Source organism: Protopterus annectens, chromosome 1.part2, assembly GCF_019279795.1.
Source record: "Protopterus annectens isolate FY-2018-M chromosome 1.part2, PAN1.0, whole genome shotgun sequence".
NCBI lineage: Eukaryota > Metazoa > Chordata > Ceratodontiformes > Protopteridae > Protopterus > Protopterus annectens.
Genome location: NC_056727.1, coordinates 856,782,154 through 856,801,458, shown reverse-complemented (window position 1 = coordinate 856,801,458; position 19,305 = coordinate 856,782,154).

Below are 19,305 nucleotides of genomic sequence, written 5' to 3'. Positions count from 1 at the left end.
TTAGTTTGATCTCAGCCACAACCTACCTATTCTATGATATACCTCACAGCTTCAGTTGAATAGAAAAGGTCCTTCATCACAGCATATAACCAACCAGTTGAGAAAAAGAACTTAGAAAAGTGAATTACTTAGGAACATTTAAAATAAGAAATACATGTTGTGACAAATTACCATTTATTTGTCAAAAAATGCCAAACAGTTATGAGTCCTAGGAGCAAAACAATGTTTTTATTAACCAGAAGAATATTTCCAGAACAAAGTTACTTCACTCTCAAATCCAACAAAATAATGTGGCCTCTGCAATTTGCTTGTCACACAGAGCAGTTCTATGCTAGACCATCTTCTTCCCTAAAAATATGTTCATGGTTCCATAGTTCATATGCAACCACATAAAACACAAATGTAAGGCTAGTGATATGAAAGAACAAAAACAATATAAACTTACTGGCTGCGGCAACTTCCACAATGCAACAGATTCAATTTATTAAATTTTCATGGCAGCAAGAACTCAAAGTAGCATGAATACACACTTTCCTTATTCAAGTTAGCAAGAGCTTCTTTCTTCTCTGAAAAACTCTGGCAGAATCACAGAAACTTTCTTAGTTTAAAACTTCTTATAAAGCAAAAACTCCCCTAGAATCCAAGTTCCACTAATACAGAAAGACATATTGTTAGGAAAGGATTTTTTCTCCCCAGAAAAGTCAATTTACTGAAGATTTTAAAATCCATTAAATTATAGCAGGGAGATCTTCTGTTGCTTGGTTCACTATCTCACTGAATTGAATTCATAAGTGTGTATGTGTGTATTTATTGATTATTGGTTGACTGCTTTTTTAAATACTGTGGTTCTTAACATGTTTTTATTCATTTGTTTTCTGATGAAGTCACTTCATGCTGAAACCATAAGATTAAAGTTTTTCACACTAAAAGAGAGTATTTGCTTGTTGACTGCTCCACTGCCATTGTTTAAGTGGTTTTCTTGTTTTTGTTTTTACCACTTGTCATTCAATCGTAGTTTGTTGGAATTTTTGTTATTATCCTGACTACAATGGCTATGGGTGGTTGAGATGATATAGGAGATTTCATTATACATCCAGTGTCCAAAACTCAGGACAGTATGTTAAAAATGCTAATTTCTATCCTAAATGATATGAATAAAACCCTAGAGACATTGACTACTCAGCACGGAATAATATGTAACCAAAGAAGGGAAGGAAGAGCCAGCTAATCCACTACTACAGATGATGAAGTAAGAACAGTCATTGAGGTGAACAGCAATTTACATCTTTCTTCTAAGGTACTGAGTTCTAACAAGTTTAGAGACACTTCTGCTTTGTTAAACCACAGTTATGATCCTTTTGCCTATCTGAATGAAGATGCAGTGGGCAGAGTCAATACACATAATTTTACAGGGCATTTATTTGAAATACAGAAGTGGCTTAAAAAATATTGGGCACTTGTGGTTGAGAATTAATATTCTGAAAGATGTATACAAGAAAGAATTGTCCCCAATGGACTAAGACTTTTTAAATGCCCGAACGGTATGTTTCCAGAAGATGCCTTTTACTTTGAGCACACGGAACTTTTAATAAGACTGGTCTTGAACTGCTTAAAATGTTGATTAAGAATAACAATGACATTATGATCAAAGTTAAAGGTAAAATAATTGAGAAGGATGTGTTAATGAGATATTGCAGCATTTCCCTAATTTATGCAGTAAGCATGAAGATGTCATAATGTTTGTTGAGAAGTTTGAAAAACTGTTGTATAAAAAACTTCAAAGGGACAAATTGGCTTATTTTTAAAAAACTGCCTATCCTGTGAATTCCAATACTTTTTCAAACATGAATCAGGAAGTGCCTAGCTTTGGTGGTTCTATTACTTTAACTCAAGGCGAATCTTGACACACCCACTTTAGACACCGAAGCTTGCAATGATGATGTGAATGATGATGTCAGCATGCTGAGGTTCTTCCAGGGAAGAGAAAAAGTTAATGCTTCCAGTGAAATAATGGAACTGCCTTTGTATTCACTTGACAAAATAACATTTCAGAACAATTCAAAAAACTTCAGAAGAGGAAGTGAGAGAAGCCGATCAATGAATCAGAATATTGAGAAGGAGTAGTGTGTAAAAAACTTTCCGAATTACACTGTACCAGTGAGTACAGAGACTAAAATTGTAATCTTCGAACAACAAAGCAGGACGCAAATTGCTACACCACAAAACGAAACAACGAAGCCAGTAAAAAAACTTTATTCTCTAGCGCCTCTGCCACAGTAAGCCTTCAAGGAGTAACACATCACATTTACAAAAAAGTTTATATAGCACCAGCTACTTCCATCAATCACCAATCAAACAATTAAACAATTAAATCAATAAAATAATTAAAAGTTAATAAAAATACATCTCAAGCAGTATTTTAAACAATACTTCTCCAGCAACAATCTGTATTCAGACCCCTAGGAATCAGGGTTTCATACTTCAAAATAAAAATAGTTTCTTTCTTTAAAAGTGCATTCTTAATCAAATTACATTAAATTCACTTATGAAAACCTGTTCTAAAATAGTTGCTGACAAACTATCACATTTTCCTTCATGAAATTCATAAAAATGCTGAGCTAAAGGGCTCTCTAATTTTTTTACCCTAATGTCCCTCAGATGTTCCATCAATCTGGTCTTAAACATTCTCTTAGTTTGACCAATATAAAACATATCACAACCACATCTGATGGCATATATAACTCTCTCAGTTTTACAATTATACTGGCCATTTGCTCTAAAATCAATATTGTTTATATAGGGGAAAAAGTGTATTACATATGGACAACCACTACATTTTCCATATGATAACGTCCCTCTTGTAGCAATATGGTAATAGAATTTCTCATCAGGTTTATAAACTCTAGTATGTACTACCATATCCTTAATATTTCTACCCTTCTTGTAAGAAAAAAATTACTTCTTCTCAGTTAAACTTTTGAGTTCAAAAAAATTTTTTAAGAAATCCCAAAAATGGAATATACATTTTTTAATATTCTCACTACAGATATTATAAGTAGAAACCATAAATATATTTTCCTCATTATTATAATTCATGATATAATTCTTACATTTGTTTTTATATAATGGCCTATTATTATATCTATTATCAAGTATCTTCTGAATATCTGATTTAATTAATTTGACATCATATTGTCTTTTTTCAAACATATTCCTAGTACTTTGTATTTCATTCATAAATATATTATCATCATTACATAACCGGGAAATTCTCAAAAATTCACCATACGGTAAGGCTTCGATAGTATGTTTTGGGTGACAACTAGTGCCCATCAAAAATTCATTCGGTGAGTCAAATTTTCTATGGATGCTTGTAATAATATGTTGACCCACAATACCCTGTAAATTAATATCTAAAAAGGAAACTCTTGATCCACATTGTACTCCATCAAAGGATATATTAAACCTATTCGTTTGAATATCCTGTATAAAGTCATTCACTAAATGTCTGCCCCTTCACATAAAAAATTAAATCATCAATAAATCTAAAATAAAGTTTTACATAATTTTTAACAAAGCAATTAGTATAAATACATTCTTGTTCGACTAATCCCATAAAGATGTTGGCATACATTGGTGCGAATGGCGCACCCATTGCTGTACCTTGAATTTGATGAAAAATTTGATTATCAAAATAAAAATAATTATTTTCCAAACAAAACTTCACTAAATCTAAAACATAATGTGTTAATGGGTAATCTCCCATCCGTTTATATACTGCCTCAATTCCAAATACGTTTGATATTAGTGTAAAGACTCTTCACATTAATTGTCACCCAGTACATGTTGTCTTTCCATATTACATTTCTTATTTTATTAAGAAAATCAAAAGAATCTTGTATATAAGACGGGAGTTTCTGTGCTTCCTTTAACAGCACTTGATGCAAATTGACTCCCAAATTATGTAGGAAATATCTACTGGCAGAAACACAGGGCTGTTATACCCAGCTGATGTCCATTATCATTAGGGTCGCTGCAAAAATATCAGAGGATATTTTCTGGAAATTTTATGTAAAGTGGTGGAAGAAGTTAATAATAAAAGGGAGACTATGTTTAAGCCTATTTTGTTAGAAACTAGTAACGCAAACAAGACTATTTTACATAGTTTAGTGACTGATAAGAATCCTGTCTTTAAGCTTGACATGTCTGTAGATAGCTATGCTATTAGAGATGTTTTATATAAAAATTATAAGCTTTTAGAAGGAAATCCTGAAGTATTTGAAACTACTGGTAACCTTCCTATGTTTGTATATAAAAGGTACAATTGTATTAAAAATTAGTTACAGAAAGATAAGACAGAAATAGAACTTCCAACAAAAACAAAGGAATACATGCCTGTGGTACATGTAAGGTATGTAAGTTCATTTATGTAAGCCCTTATGTTGTTTTGCAGCATATGGATTTCACAATACAGATTAAGTATATATACTTGGAGATCGACTGGTGTGGTATACATTGCAATGTGCTCAGGCTGTCAGGCATTTTACATAGGAATGAGCACACACGGGCTGGAAGACAGAATTAGAGAACATTTGTACTCCATTAAGTCCACGGATATTAATATTACATTATACAAGCATTCAGATGTGTGTAACAGTTACAAGAAATTTGTGTTTTCAGTTTTACAGCATGTTCCAAAAGATATGGGGAGGGAGAATTATAAGAATACATTAGAAAGTATAGTGATCCAGTGGAAAAGAAGATTAAATGCAGATAAGTTTCCTGGGCTGAATGCGAGCATTAATATTAAGTGTTTTTTTAAAGAATAAGAGACTAAAAATTAATAGAAACTAGATGGCATTTAGGCATTTTTTAACATTTTTAACTTTTAACTACAGTTTTCATTATGGGCATGCTATTTATAATTGTGGCTTTAAAGTATTAATTGATTTTTTGTTTGTTAATTAACTATGTAAGATTATTGGTTGATTGTTTTTATAATACTATGGTTCTTACAATGTTTTTATTCATTTGTTTTCTGAAGAAGTCACTTCATGATGAAAGTGTAAGATTAAAGGTTTTTCATGCTAACAGAGAGTATGACTGTTCTGTTGCCATTGTTTTAAGTGGTTTTCTTGTTTTTGAGTTTATTTTACCACTTGTCATTCAGACGTGGTTTGTTGGATATTTAATTTACTTCTTTTCATTTATTAACCAAGAAGAGTAATGATCCACATGGATGTTTTTCAAACTCAGTTTTTAATGCTATTTACTTAACTGACTTTTTCAAAGCCACACAGTGGATAAAAGGAGGCAGAAGGAATCAAACCCTTGGTGACAGCATATTGCTAATAGCTCATAGCCTTAATCTTCTTTGCAAGCTGCCAGAAATTAGAGCAGTAGAACACATTTCAATCACACACACACACACACACAAGCACACACACTTATTTTTTTTCTAAGGCTGTTATTTCCTTTCAAAGACTGTTACTATACACAGACAAATATATTGTAACTTCATGTGGGACTGAGTAACTTTGCAAACATGCAACATAAACTTGAGTTCAAAATCTGTCAAGAGGAAAAAGAATGCCATACTTTTGAAAAGGGTGATTTACCTGGAAAGGACTGATCAACTATGTTTTCCAGTGTAGCCTCATTCAATGACATCCTTTGGACATATTGCAAGAACTAGGACTCTTCCAAGTTTAATGTGCAATTGTTGAAAGTTCAGTTAGTCTTTACTTCTGGAATATGTAGTGGAGTTCCTTTACCAAGCTCTCATGTCTGCTCTTTATTGCCTGTGTGTTTTTTCTGCCACTGCTAATTGTTGATAAAGCTACTGATAGATGGAGTACAGGATTATCATAAATCTGCAACTAGTGATAGAAACAGGACCACAGTACTTATAACTGTGATAACTATTTTTTTCTATTTGACATCTGCCTGTGCATCCCTTTTATTTAATATTCATCTGTGTAATTCTATATCTGGATGCACAATTTGCTTTTCAAAGTGCATTGCCTAATTTTAATTATTTTAATTAAAGAATCACATTATTTCACTTCTGTTGCCTGTGGTTCATTTACTGCTGTAAGGACAGGTGCACATAATTGGAGAGTATTAACTGATGACATCCACTTTCAGATGGTAAATGTTTTAGTCATAGTTACCAAATAAATATATTATACCTGTCTTATATTAAGACTGTAGCATGTTGCCATAAAGACAGGAAAGAGTTTTCAACTAGAATGTTACCCTTAGCCACTCCTGAGAAACAGCATGTGTATGTGTGTGCTTGTGAGGGTGTATGTGCCTATGTGCATGTGTGTGTGTGTGTGTGTGTGTGTGTGTGTGTGTGTGTGTGTGTGTGTGTGTGTGTGTGTTAATCAAACATATCTTGGCCAAGTTTCAGTTATTGTTGGTAGGATATCAGTGAAAAGCATTAGACTGAGAGCATAGTTATGAAATCCTGGTATATAATTCTTTTGTGATGTAGTTGTTTAATGTAAAGCTTATTTGGGTGCAATAGTTGCTAGTCATAACCCAAGACAGCAGTGAACATTTGACATATAGCCTTAAGGGCATTCAGCCTTCACATACTAGTAAACTCAGCAGTGTAAATTATGAGATAGTAGCCTATGTCTATGATATCTTAAGTGGTCTTCTGTGATGTATAAAGTTTAAACTGGAAATATCTAGCTCGCAGAACATTTTTGTCCCCAAAATGTATGTGTAACTTTGCAATTACTAGATAAATATATAGAAGCATTCATCACTCAACAAGTATTCTATTTTTTAGTTAAAATGAGTTAGGAGACAAGACAAAACGAGCTCTATGGAATATTGAAAAATTATCTGTTTTACAACTGAAATGATATCCAACTTGGGTAGAGTTGAAACTCATGCCCTTCAATCTGGAGACAGTGTGGTAGTAGCTGTAAGTAAAGAACATGCAGTAAAGTAACTAAGTAACTAAATATGTCTCAAAAGCAATCATTGTTTCAACACTGAGCAAAAATCTAAGACAATGCATGGCATAATTGGAGATCTTCTCCCATCTCTAAAACTGAAGAACATTTTACTCAAGTAAGAAACACTTCCAAGCAGCTTTCCCCAGATGATGTCCTCTTAGAATTTAGCAGTCTTCCTACTTTATGTTCTACTACTATGCACTCCACCTATACTCATGAAGCCCACCCCCTCTGTATTATATTAAAAACACATTAAAAGTAAAGAAATACAGCCTTTCCTTGAACAGCTAAAAACTCACAGTCTCTCAGGAATAGATGGTATCTAGCCCTGGTTCATCTATCTTTGCAGAGAATACGTCATTGCACCACTCCAACATATATATAAACTGTGCCTCTAACACAAAACACCATACCAGCTGTATGGAAATAGCAGTACTTCTTCCCAAAACAAACCAATCCCTTCAAACTCTTTCATTACTATTCAATATCCACCCTTCCTACATTGGGTAAAATCATAGAGAAACTATTCAACACCCACATTACATCCGATATCAAGAAGTATAACCTCCTGTCATCCAAACAGCATGAATTCCGGTCTGGTAGCTGTACAGTAACTGCCATGTGGAACCTCACAGATCAAATTCTTTTGGGAGTGGACAAAGGGAAACTTATTGATGGTATATTTAAAGACACAACCAAAGCTTCTGATTTAGCAGATCACAGCTTACTAACAAATACTTACTTAATACAGGAATTAGTTCAGATGCACTACCCTGGCTGTACAATAGCCACTTCTGTGTAAATGTCAAGTCATCCTTCTGAACTGTAGCCAAAATCAAATGAGTACCACGAGGTTCTATCCTTGCTCCCATCCTCTTCCCCATCTACATAAATGAACAACCCTTGGAACCCCCCCCCACTTCCTTCTGTATCTGTACACTGATGAAATGGTCTTATCTCAATGTAACAAATCCTTAACAACCCTTCAGAAACAACTACAGGTTACCTTTCTCACTTTTAATACTCAGATCAGTAACAAAAACTTATTCTTCGCTCTTCTGAAACAAAACCACTGTTCTTTAGACCCAAACTGAAGATAAACAAACCCCACTCACCATTACTAATCTTTGATCACAAAAACACTTTGTTGTTGTGTCTTTCGGCTTTTCCCAGTTAGGGGTCGCCACAGCGGAACTCCAGTCCACTAATGATTGGCAGTAGATTTTTACGTGCTGACTTGCCGGGCCTGATGCACAACCTTCAACGAAGGAATGCCCATTCATGCATGTCACCACATAGAAGACGCTCTAACTGAGAATTGAATGGGGCAACGTCTTACTGTGAGACGACAACGCTACCGCAGCACCACCACTGCAGTCACAAAAACACTATGTTAAAAAATTGCTATTCATTTACCTACTTACAAATTGAGCTTGGCCAGTCCCTTAACTTCAACCTGCACCTAGAAAATACTATAGAAACAAATAAGCTACTGCTATTTTGGGTCAATTGAATCTCCTCCTTCCTTTTCAAATAATCCAGAATAGCAATAGGCAAAGGCATTCTACTTGCAAAGTAGAATATGGACTCAGAATAATAGCATACACTTCAGATGAATCTCCACAATGATTCAGACAATCGTCAACAGAATCTGCAGGTTTATCAAACATTCATTCCTCCATATGAATTGCAGAAGGAGTCAATTCTAAGCACATTGTGGGTGCTGCAAAAAACACTTTTGGCTAAAATCAAAGATAGAAAAAAATACTAATTTCATGTATTTAATCGCACTTTGACTTAGGAATAGAGTCCATTTCTATCATGGTATTAGAAACCCAAAATACTCAGAGAAATTAAACCAAGAGAGATCCCGATGGAGTGATGATAAAATCAGCAAGAAAAGGATAGCAGCATTGCTGGAACTGAATTCATCCTCAAGTCTATGTGAGTAGTTTCATGAGGTGGACCCTGTTTTTACAAAATCTCACTAAGGTGACACTGATATATAGACTGCATTCTATATAGTACATATCATGGAGAAGTAGGTTAAGAAATAAAAAAAGACAGCTGGGTGCACAAATCCCAGGATAAAAAAGTGCCCAATCCTGGTAGGTGCACTGGTGCCAGGAATGGAAAAATTACAATGTAGAATCCTCAAGACAAGGAAACATCTCTATAATGGGGTTTGGCCAGGATCAGGGGGAGAATGTCCCTTCTGTTGTTGAAGGAAATAGTCCACAAATATTGATAGGCCAAAAAAGCCATAAATATCATAAAGTGGACTATGGAGGATTAAAAAGAAAATAGGCATTGTTACTATTATGCAAGAAGTCCAGAATTTCCTGACAGAAGATATTAAAAAAGAGAGACATTAGAGGAAAGAAAAATACCTGCACAAGAAAAACTGTCAAAAGCTTCAAATGCAAATTTGTGTTCATTAATACCACATATTCAAGAAAAACATTATATAGAGCAAGAAACCTTGGGCCATTTGGAAAAAGAAGTGTATGAGGAAGTGAGAAAAAATATCTATCTATCTATCTATCTATATATATATATATATATATATATATATATATATATATATACACACACACACACACACACACACACACACACACACACACACACACACACACACACACACACAACAACACCAAGAGATTTTTGAAAGGAAATAAAAAAGAAATGTGAACATGTGAAAGAAAGAGAGATCTGATATGGTGCAATATTTATGGAAGGGAGAAAGCCAAAATAAACAAAACAAAAAAGCAGCTCCAAAGATATTTGAAGAGAAATACAGGCAAAGGCACCTAAATATGGAAAATTTCACAATACAAAAAATTAGATCACAAAAGGGGAAAGTAGAACAGAAGATTAGTAAAGTAGAAATTAAACAAATAGAAACTGACATTATAGGATACCTGTAAAGTAAAGGATTTAGTATAGAAAGTCTAACACAGGATATATCACAACATGATGGAACAATGAATCCCCAAAAATAATGAGAAACAGGTAGAGCAGGAGACATCTGAAGAAGAAATATGGACATGGGAAAGAAAAGGAAAATGAATATGATGCAATATTTATGCAAAGGAGAAAGCAAAACTAATCAATATAAAAACAGCACCAAGAATATTTGAAGCGAAATACAGGCAAAGGCATCCAGATATGGTAACTTTTACAATACAAAAAAATAAGAAAAAGGGGGAAGTAGAGACGAGGATTAGTAATGGAGACGTTAGAGAAATAGAAACTGAAGTTAGGTATTACAGAAAATCCAACTCTGGTAACATCACAGCATGACAGAACAGTGAGTCCCCAAATTAAGGAAAAACAGGTGTAATGGAAAGCATCTGATCAGTTGCCAGATAAAGACACTTTGGAGTCTTTAGAAGTAAACCAGTACAACAATTCAGCTGGAGTTGTACAGCAAGGGAAGGAACAGAAAATGCTGGCAAGTCTTATAGGCCAGTGAGTTCCCATATGAAAGAACAAGAGATGACACAGGATACAGCTGAAGAGAATGTCACAGGAAGATGTTCTGGAACTTTCTGTAGAATGCCCTGCAGGAAATGGAGAACAAAGAATATGCCCTCAGATTAGAAGAAATTATCTAAGGGGAGAGTTGCTTGACTTAATAGCAATGAATAGACATATTAAGATCAATGAAAGAAATAGGCTACAGAAAGTCAATAAGACCCCAAATGTTAGAAGTCTGATAAAATAAAATGAACACAGGAATCAAGATTATTAGCAGAAATTCATGTGACATTACAGAAGAAAACAGGACATATTACCCTGCAGCTAAATTAAACAGATAAAGTCTCACCACAGAAATATAGGGCAATAAGTGAAAGGGACGAAATCAAATGCCATCATGGAGGTATCACATAGAGAAAATTATAAAGCAATTAAGTGAGGAATTGTCACTGTTAGAAGAGTATAGAAGAGAGAACGGCTCAACAAAAATACTTTGAAAGATAGACATGATAAATACAATGGGCAGTATTAAAACAGACCAGGGCCTCTCACACACTGTTACAAGTAATAAACTAAAGATACCAGCACATGCAGAAAAACTTAGAATATGTGCAGAGAAATATAAAGGAAAAGTATAAAATAAGCAATTCATTGATGACCCAAAAATATTTTATAGAGAATCGGGAAACAAGGCAAAAGTAATAGAAATACCACCAAAAAAAAAGAAGAAATAGACACATTTTGGCGAAATATCTATTAAGATCATGTGGGATATAACAAAGATGCTGAATGGATAGAAGAAGTAAAAGAAACAGTAAGAAGTTCAAATGTACAGGATATGAAATGGGATGAAGTAACAGCCAGAGAAATTGAAACAAAATTAAGCAAAGCTCATAAATGGAAAATCCCAGGCCCAGATTCAGTAACTAAGTTCCGGCTAAAAGTATTAACATCTTTCAATGAAGATTTAGTCCTAACTACTTACATGCATACCCGAACAGACCAGCCTGGTTAACAACAGGGAAAATGATACTCCTCCATAACAGTGGACCTGCAAGCTATTCTAAAAACTATAGACCAATAACTTGCCTTCCAACAATGTATAAATTATGCACTGGAATTGATGCCGACAGAGTTTATAGTCATTTAGAAGAAAACTCAGTCATGGCAATAGAAGAAAAGGATAACAAAAGAAAGTCATATGGAACAAGGGATCATTTGTTGTTAAAGTCATAATGGAGAATTGTAAAAAGGGGAAGAATCTAAGTATGGCATGGACAGATTACAAAAAAAAGCATTTGATGGCATCCCATACTCATAGATAAAGGAGTGCTTACAGATGTATAAGATATACCATACATTGATCAATTACATTACGGTGATCATGAAACAGTGGCAAACCACTTTGCAGCTAATCCATGATAAAGGACAAATTATTATCCCAAAAATAAAAATTCAAAGGGGATATTCCAGAGTGATTATTTGTCACAGCAGCTCTTTTGTTTTGCCCTTAAACTTGTATGCTGTCTACTTAACAAATTCGCTCACAGTTGTAATTTGGCTTCCGAAGTGTAACGACTTCTTATCTTCTTTTCGTGGATGATTTGAAACTTTATAGTTCATCAAATGAGGAGTTGATATCACAACTGGAAGTGGTTAAAACTTTCTCAGATGATATAAGGATGTCATTTGGCCTTGATAAATGTGTAAAAGTTACATTTAAGGCTGGAAAGTTGTAACATAAAGTCTGGGACATAAATATGATATAAAACAACTTGAGCAGGACAGAGTGTATAAATATTTGGAATTTGATGAAGGATCAACAATAAAACATGAACAAATGCAAATTAAATTCAGTAAGGAGCATTTTAGAAGACAGCCCTGACATCTAGGAACAAAGTCCAAGCTATAAACCAATTGGCTCTTCCTGTTTTAACTTACAGTTTTGGGGTGACTGACTGGCCCCAAATGGTATTAGATCAGTTGGACAGGAAAACAAGAAAATGCTTCATGCTTATCAAATGATTTCTAAAAAATCAGTACATACCAATATTATATATTCCATGTTTTAAAAGAAGTATGGGCCTCCTCAAAATTGATTACGTGTGTAGATCTGCAGTCATATGACTGATCTGCTAACCTCATAAGATCCACAAATAGTGAAACTTTCAAAACATGAAGAGAACAAGATGACTTCCTTGCTTTTTTTAACAGAAGCATATCAATATCAAGTGGGAATGGAAACCAGATCAGAAGTAGACAAAAGTCAGGCAGCAACTGAATGTGCCAAAAAACAAAAGAATATAAGAAGGATCAGATGAGAAGGCAAAAAATGTGGAAAAAGCATAAATGTATTTGCAAGTACAGAAAGGTCCTGGAACAACCTCATGTTGATCAGGATCTAATGCAGGGAATGGTTAAGGAGAGGTGAAGTTAACGCAAAAGGTGAAAGGTTAATATTGGTTGCCCAGGATAGTGGACTATGCACACATTGGTTTACAAAGACCAATGAACATGTGGGGAAACAGACAAGTGCAGGTTATATAAAACAGAACTTGGAATAGTTGTACATCTTATTGCTGGATGTGATATGCTAAAGGCAGTGGGGGCCTGAATACTGAAAGGCATAATGACAATGGCAAAAACTAGGAGGTGCAGCACCCAGCAGGATAAAAGCAATCTTATCAAACTAAACAAACAACTCAGAGGACAAATAAAGTTTACCAAAGCCAAATTTGAGGTAAGTTTGTCCTCCCAGGCCAAGGACAACCACAAAGCATAATTTAGCTATGTCCACAACCTCAAAGGCAATACACAATTGTGTGCAGAGCTCATTGTAAATGGAGCCATCTATACTGAGCCAGAAGTTATAGCAAACCTCCTGGATGATAAATTTAGCTCCAACTTTACCCACCTCTTCCCCCACAACCTTCCCTCAGGAAATATCATCAAATATAACTTCACCTACCATCACTAGGCAACAGGTCCTTAATGCTCTGTCTAAGACCAAAAACACTGTATCAATGGGCCCAGATAATATCCCAGGATGCCTTCTTAATAGCATGAAACATGACCTAACAGAGCCTCTGGAATTACTATTTAACTGTAGCCTCCAAACAGGCTTCATGCCTCATGAATGGAAAAAGGCAGCAATCATCCCTCTGCACATAGGTGGGCCATCTACAGACCCTGGAAACTACAGATCCATAAGTCTCACTAGTCTTATATGTAAAGCCATGGAAAGAATTATCATGGAGATAATCAACAGAGATATAGTAAACCTCCAGACACCAGACCCAACCCAGTTTGTTTTCATCAAGGGCAGATCATGCCTACTCAGCTTGGTGGACTTCTTCAAGAAGGTCACCAAAGCAATGGATGTGGGCAAAGTCATTCACACTGCCTACCTTGACCTGGCCAAGACATTTGACACAATACCCCACTCAGGTATTTTTGACAAACTCAAGAGGTTAGGTAAAAACCCATATGTCACCTGGTGGATAGCCAAATGGCTCACAGACAGGACTCAGGAAGTTAGAATTGGTGAGTCCACCTCCACAAAGAGGCTAGTCACAAGTGGAGTCCCTCAGGGATCAGTCCTTGGACTGCTCCTTTTTGGTATTTACTTCTCAGAGGTTAAGGCCAATGTCAGTGGTCTCTGGTTGACTAAATTTGCAGATCAATACAAATTAGGAGCTTTCATTGAATCTCACACTGACACAAATGTTCTCCAGGAGGGGCTGATACAGACAAACAACTGGTGTCAGAGCCATGGACTAAAAATAAATGCCAATAAATGCATACTAGTATCCTTTGGGAAGTCATCCATCCCTGGTAACTATCATATTGGCAACACACCCCTTAGAGATGACTCAGTAGTCAGGGACTTAGGGACACACATAGATAGTAATCTAGCCTTTGATCATTACGTGCCTACAGTGGTGAGGAAATCATTCTATGTTGCGCAACTTATAAACAAAGGTATGGCATCTAAGTCCAAGGAAGTCATTGTTCTACTGTATTTGGCATTCATCAGACCTATTATTGAGTACAATACCCCCTTTGGTATGTACCAAACCAGGCATATCCAAAAACTGGAATGTCCACAGAGGTTCCTCACAAAAATAATAGAGGGCATAAGTATTATGTCCTATGCAGACCGCCTCAAGGCCCTATCCCTGTATTCTGTCTCCTACAGCCTGTTGAGGGGAGATCTATGCCTGGCATACAAGGCATCGTCAGACCCTACTCTGATGGACCTCCTGCATATCTACAAAACAAACAGTAGCAGAATTACTCAATCTAAAGACTTAAACCTTGCCTGTGATATAAGTAGGACCTGCTGGAGAGATAGCTATATATCCCAGAGATGACCCCATCTATGGAACAGGCTTCCCGTTCATGTGAAGCAGAGTTCCTCCCTAAACCAATTCAAGTGCAACTCAGACAATTGCATGGGAAACCAGAAATTCATCCCTGGTTTGGCACCTATGTCTCTAATAGACAGAGGTAACCTGTAAATGGTTCATCTTCCAGGCCCATAATTACACTTATCAAGGGTATCAGAACTTGTCAGAGATTTGGGATGCATGGCTAGGCTAAAAAAGGCCCTTGTGGTCATTAGCCTAGTAAACACCTATGAACCTCTAATGTGTCCAGACTGTTGCACTGGCGATTGTGCAAACATTATAGCACTGAAGTAGCTGAGAAGCAATGGAAATATGAGCCACAAATCATTACAGAGAATAATGAAGTGTATATCACATGGCATCACCCATTACCAAAAATAGATTTGAAAAAAACAAGATATAGTAGTCCATAAAAAAGAAGACAAAAGTAGCATTGATTATTGAAACTGTTAAACTCAGTGATTGCAGTGTCTTATGTATAGAGAGACACAAATTCATAAAATATCAGGATTTGCAGGCAGAAATGAGGGCAATGTGAGAGAAGGATACCCAGACATTTCCAACAGTAAAAGGAGCAATGGGTCTCTACAAAAGGAGCAATGGGTCTCTACAAAAGGAGCAATGGGTCTCTACAAAAGGAGCAATGGGTCTCTACAATCTTATTTGGATGTGCTATCAATACATGTAACTCTGTATGAATTGCAGAAGGAGTCAGTTCTGGGCACATTGCGGGTCCTGTGAAGAGCACATTCGGCTAATATCAAAGACTGAAACAATACTAATTTCATGAACTTTAATCATACTTTGATTAAGGAATGGGGTCCATTCCCATCATGGTATTAGGAACCCAAAAGACTTGGAGAAATGAAACCATTAAGAACACTACTGCAAAAAGCAAACTGGGTCCCAGTCAGTCTAACATCTGCTCTGCTCTTATGCTCTCACATTTTCAAAATCCTACACAGCCACACAATTTCATATCTGGCAGCCAAACTAATAAGGGAACCATCATCCTATAACCTCGAAATCAATGCCACCCAGGTCCTCTCCTACAGGCAGCCAAAACTAAATTACAAAGCAGAGTTCAATGCTGCTTGTTACCGAGTCCTAAAATATGTGAATATATCCTCCTTGCCAATCTTAAAGAATTATCTTCTTACCCAAAATTCTTTGCACAACTAAAACATTATTTGCATGACAATACTTCATGCAAATGCCACCACTCTGAACACATTACCTAACAGAATCTTGCTGTTTTATGTCAGTCAACCATCTGACAAGTCTGTATGACATCACTTGCAAAAGCAGCTACCTCGAGTCACTCTGACTGCACTGCACATATGTACCTTTGCGTGTTCCTACACTTGAGTGACTGCTCCTCTCCATATTGTATATAGTGACTGGTTTTGCCTGTATGGTATTCTTATCATAACTACCTTACCATACTCTAATCTATTTCGATGCTTTTGTTTCTTTGCTTTCCTTAATTATTTCTCTTTTTTTATCTTGAGGCACCATATTGACATTGATAAATGTTAAGTTAATAAATGACAGTGTCAGAAATTAGAGAACAATTTGATTAAGGTTTAGAATTTCCAATCAAAACCAACATAACATGCTAAGATAATTTACGACAAAAATACATTACATGTAAAACTATCAATCTAGTATTGCAGAAAAAGAAGAGCAATTGGGAAAAAAACAGGGTAGGAAATGGAAACAGAACATATCAGGGTTCACGTTACAATTGATTACAGGTACAAAGCCAGTTTGATAAACTATTAAATAGTACATACTCATTTTACTCAAGTTATGTCACTGTGCTGTGGAACAACATGCTGACTGAACTATGGCATCTAAAAAACAGATATCCTTTAAAGCCAGACTCAAACAATACTTGTCCAACCCCTGGTTATACACCTGCTCCACACCTGGATAATCATACCACCTCATCTCTAACTGCTTATTGTTATAACCACTGTCTTTTCTACATGTATATAGCCAACATATGAACCCCCCCCCATTTTGTATATACCATATGTATGTTTCTGGAACCTTTTTTTCTCAAACTTTCTTTGGGTAGTTTAAAAACTGTAATCACATGCTATGCTTCTAATGTTTTAATATGAATCACAGGCTATGTTTCTAATGTTTTATGTTTACTATGTAAGTATGGAGTTTTTCTTCCTTTCTCTTTGCAGAAAAATGTTTTTGCCCAGTTGTACTACCCCAGACAACAAATGGAAAATAAATAAAATAAATATTTCAAGGGTGTATTCCTGAAGAGAAGTTTAAGATGGAGCTGCATAGTGCAAGGGATAGGCCATTCCACAACTTGCAGACTACAGCAAAATGAGTCGCTGTAATAATTTATTGTGGAGATGCTATTAGTGAGAAGCAATTTTTAACCTCCCGTTGTAATTGGTATGTAAGGTACTGCACAGCAGGGTTTTTAATCATACTCTTGTGACATAGTGTAGAAGCACGCTGCATTGTAATTCAGGCCATTCCAATGAATTTTGAGACACAGTGGTAGATATGAAAAGGGCATCCATCAGTAAATCTGGCCGTTGTATTATATTTGTTGCACATCTTGTTTTTGAGATGCTGTATATTTTAGGATGGATGTCTTCCTGCATTTTTGCTCTGAATTTTAGAATCCAGCCACTTGCTCAACAGTAATAGAAACGTATTGTTAAAAATAAGACATTGACTGCACTGATTGAACCCAGCAACTCTGTTTCTGTTTTTGTCAATATAGTTATAATGAAGTTAAGATTATTTGATAAATGCTGAAGTACAGTTGCATATCTTTCATTCTTTAACTTGTACAAAGAGTGCTATTTTTCTAATTTTTTGAACTCGGTAAATAAACTATTACCGCATCAGACATATACCTATAACGGATCCTGTAAGCTATATTTGTTTTGAGGAGAACCTTTCTGGTGATACATTGTGAGTAACTATGACAAGCAACAATGCAACAGTTGTGGAATGTGTGGCACATACACAGGCAACTAGGGTCTTGAGTGTCATGGAGGACAACAGTGACAGGACAAAAGAAAAGCTGAAAATACATTTGTACTAAACTAATTAAAATGATAACTTAAAGATACTGCTCCAGCATAGCTTTGTATATCCAGAAAATAGTACATTTGGATTAAATACATACTAGAAGTAAAACACTTTCACTAGACGCTCACTCACCTCTATGAATTTAGTTTAAAATGAATCTCTCATGCCATCTGGTGGACAACTTTCAAAGTTCTTTCTGGGTGTTTATTTCATTGTGCACTTAAAATTTCTGTCCAGATTTTTGCAAAATGTCCAGATATTTGCTTCATATTTTTTGGCCTTTTCTTCATAAAATGTATCATTTTCTGACAAATTACTGAGGATTACTGATGTCACTAAATAATGACACATATTTGAGTTTCAGACTTTATATCCTATAAAAAATGTAAACTAACATAAAGCCTAGCAACTTTTAAAGTTTATGAGTAATATTTAAAATCTGTCTTGTTTTAGGCCTTTGCTCCCATCATTTTAGGCTTTGTCCAGATTTCTTGTGCTAAGAGATTAAGATTTAAGATGTATGTATTCATCAAATTCTATGAAGTGAATTAAGCAGTCAACTAAAAGTCTGCTCAACATTTTCTTTACATTCTCAGACATAGCAGTGTATGACATACTGCTATAATGTATTTGTAAATTAAGTTAGCACAGACTTTGTGCTCCTTACTAACTTGCTAGTATTATACTGGGACATGGTTAAAATAAAATAAATAAAAATTATTTTGCTTTAATTCTGTTTTCTATCGAGAAAATGGGCATTTCAGTCACTACAGAAGATGTTTAACAACTAACCTGAACTTTTGTTATAACTTAGGGATAGTACATAACCAATATATCTAAACAAAAAATCATGTATACAGAATGAATATGATATGCTTTCATCCAGTTTACCTTAATTTAACTTCACAAGTACAAAACTTTAATTACTCTAGCAATGCAAACTGGTAGTAACAGGCTTACAAGATTGCATATCGGGCAATGAAGTGGAGAAAGGGGTGGGGCATATGAATAAAAAATCCCTAAAGCCATGACTGTGATGCTGACTTATGATGCTGCAGTCTCCTCTGACACAATGGGAGAGGTTCAGATTAGGTCCGTTGATGCCAGGAGGGATTCCTGGTGTCCAAGACTGAGAAGAGGTGCTCTGCTCAATATGGGCAAAAAAAAAAAAAAATCAGCCCTAACATACAGAAGAAATGTCCTGACACTAGAGCTGCTTTTCTCCTTCCCTCTACCCTTGATAGATAAATAAATTAAAATGAAACAAAATCCACAGTGTCCCTCAAAGTTTCAGCAAGCAAAGTTTCACACACTTACTTAGTCCAAAAAAACAAATACTGTAAGAAACTTTCCACCAGATGTTC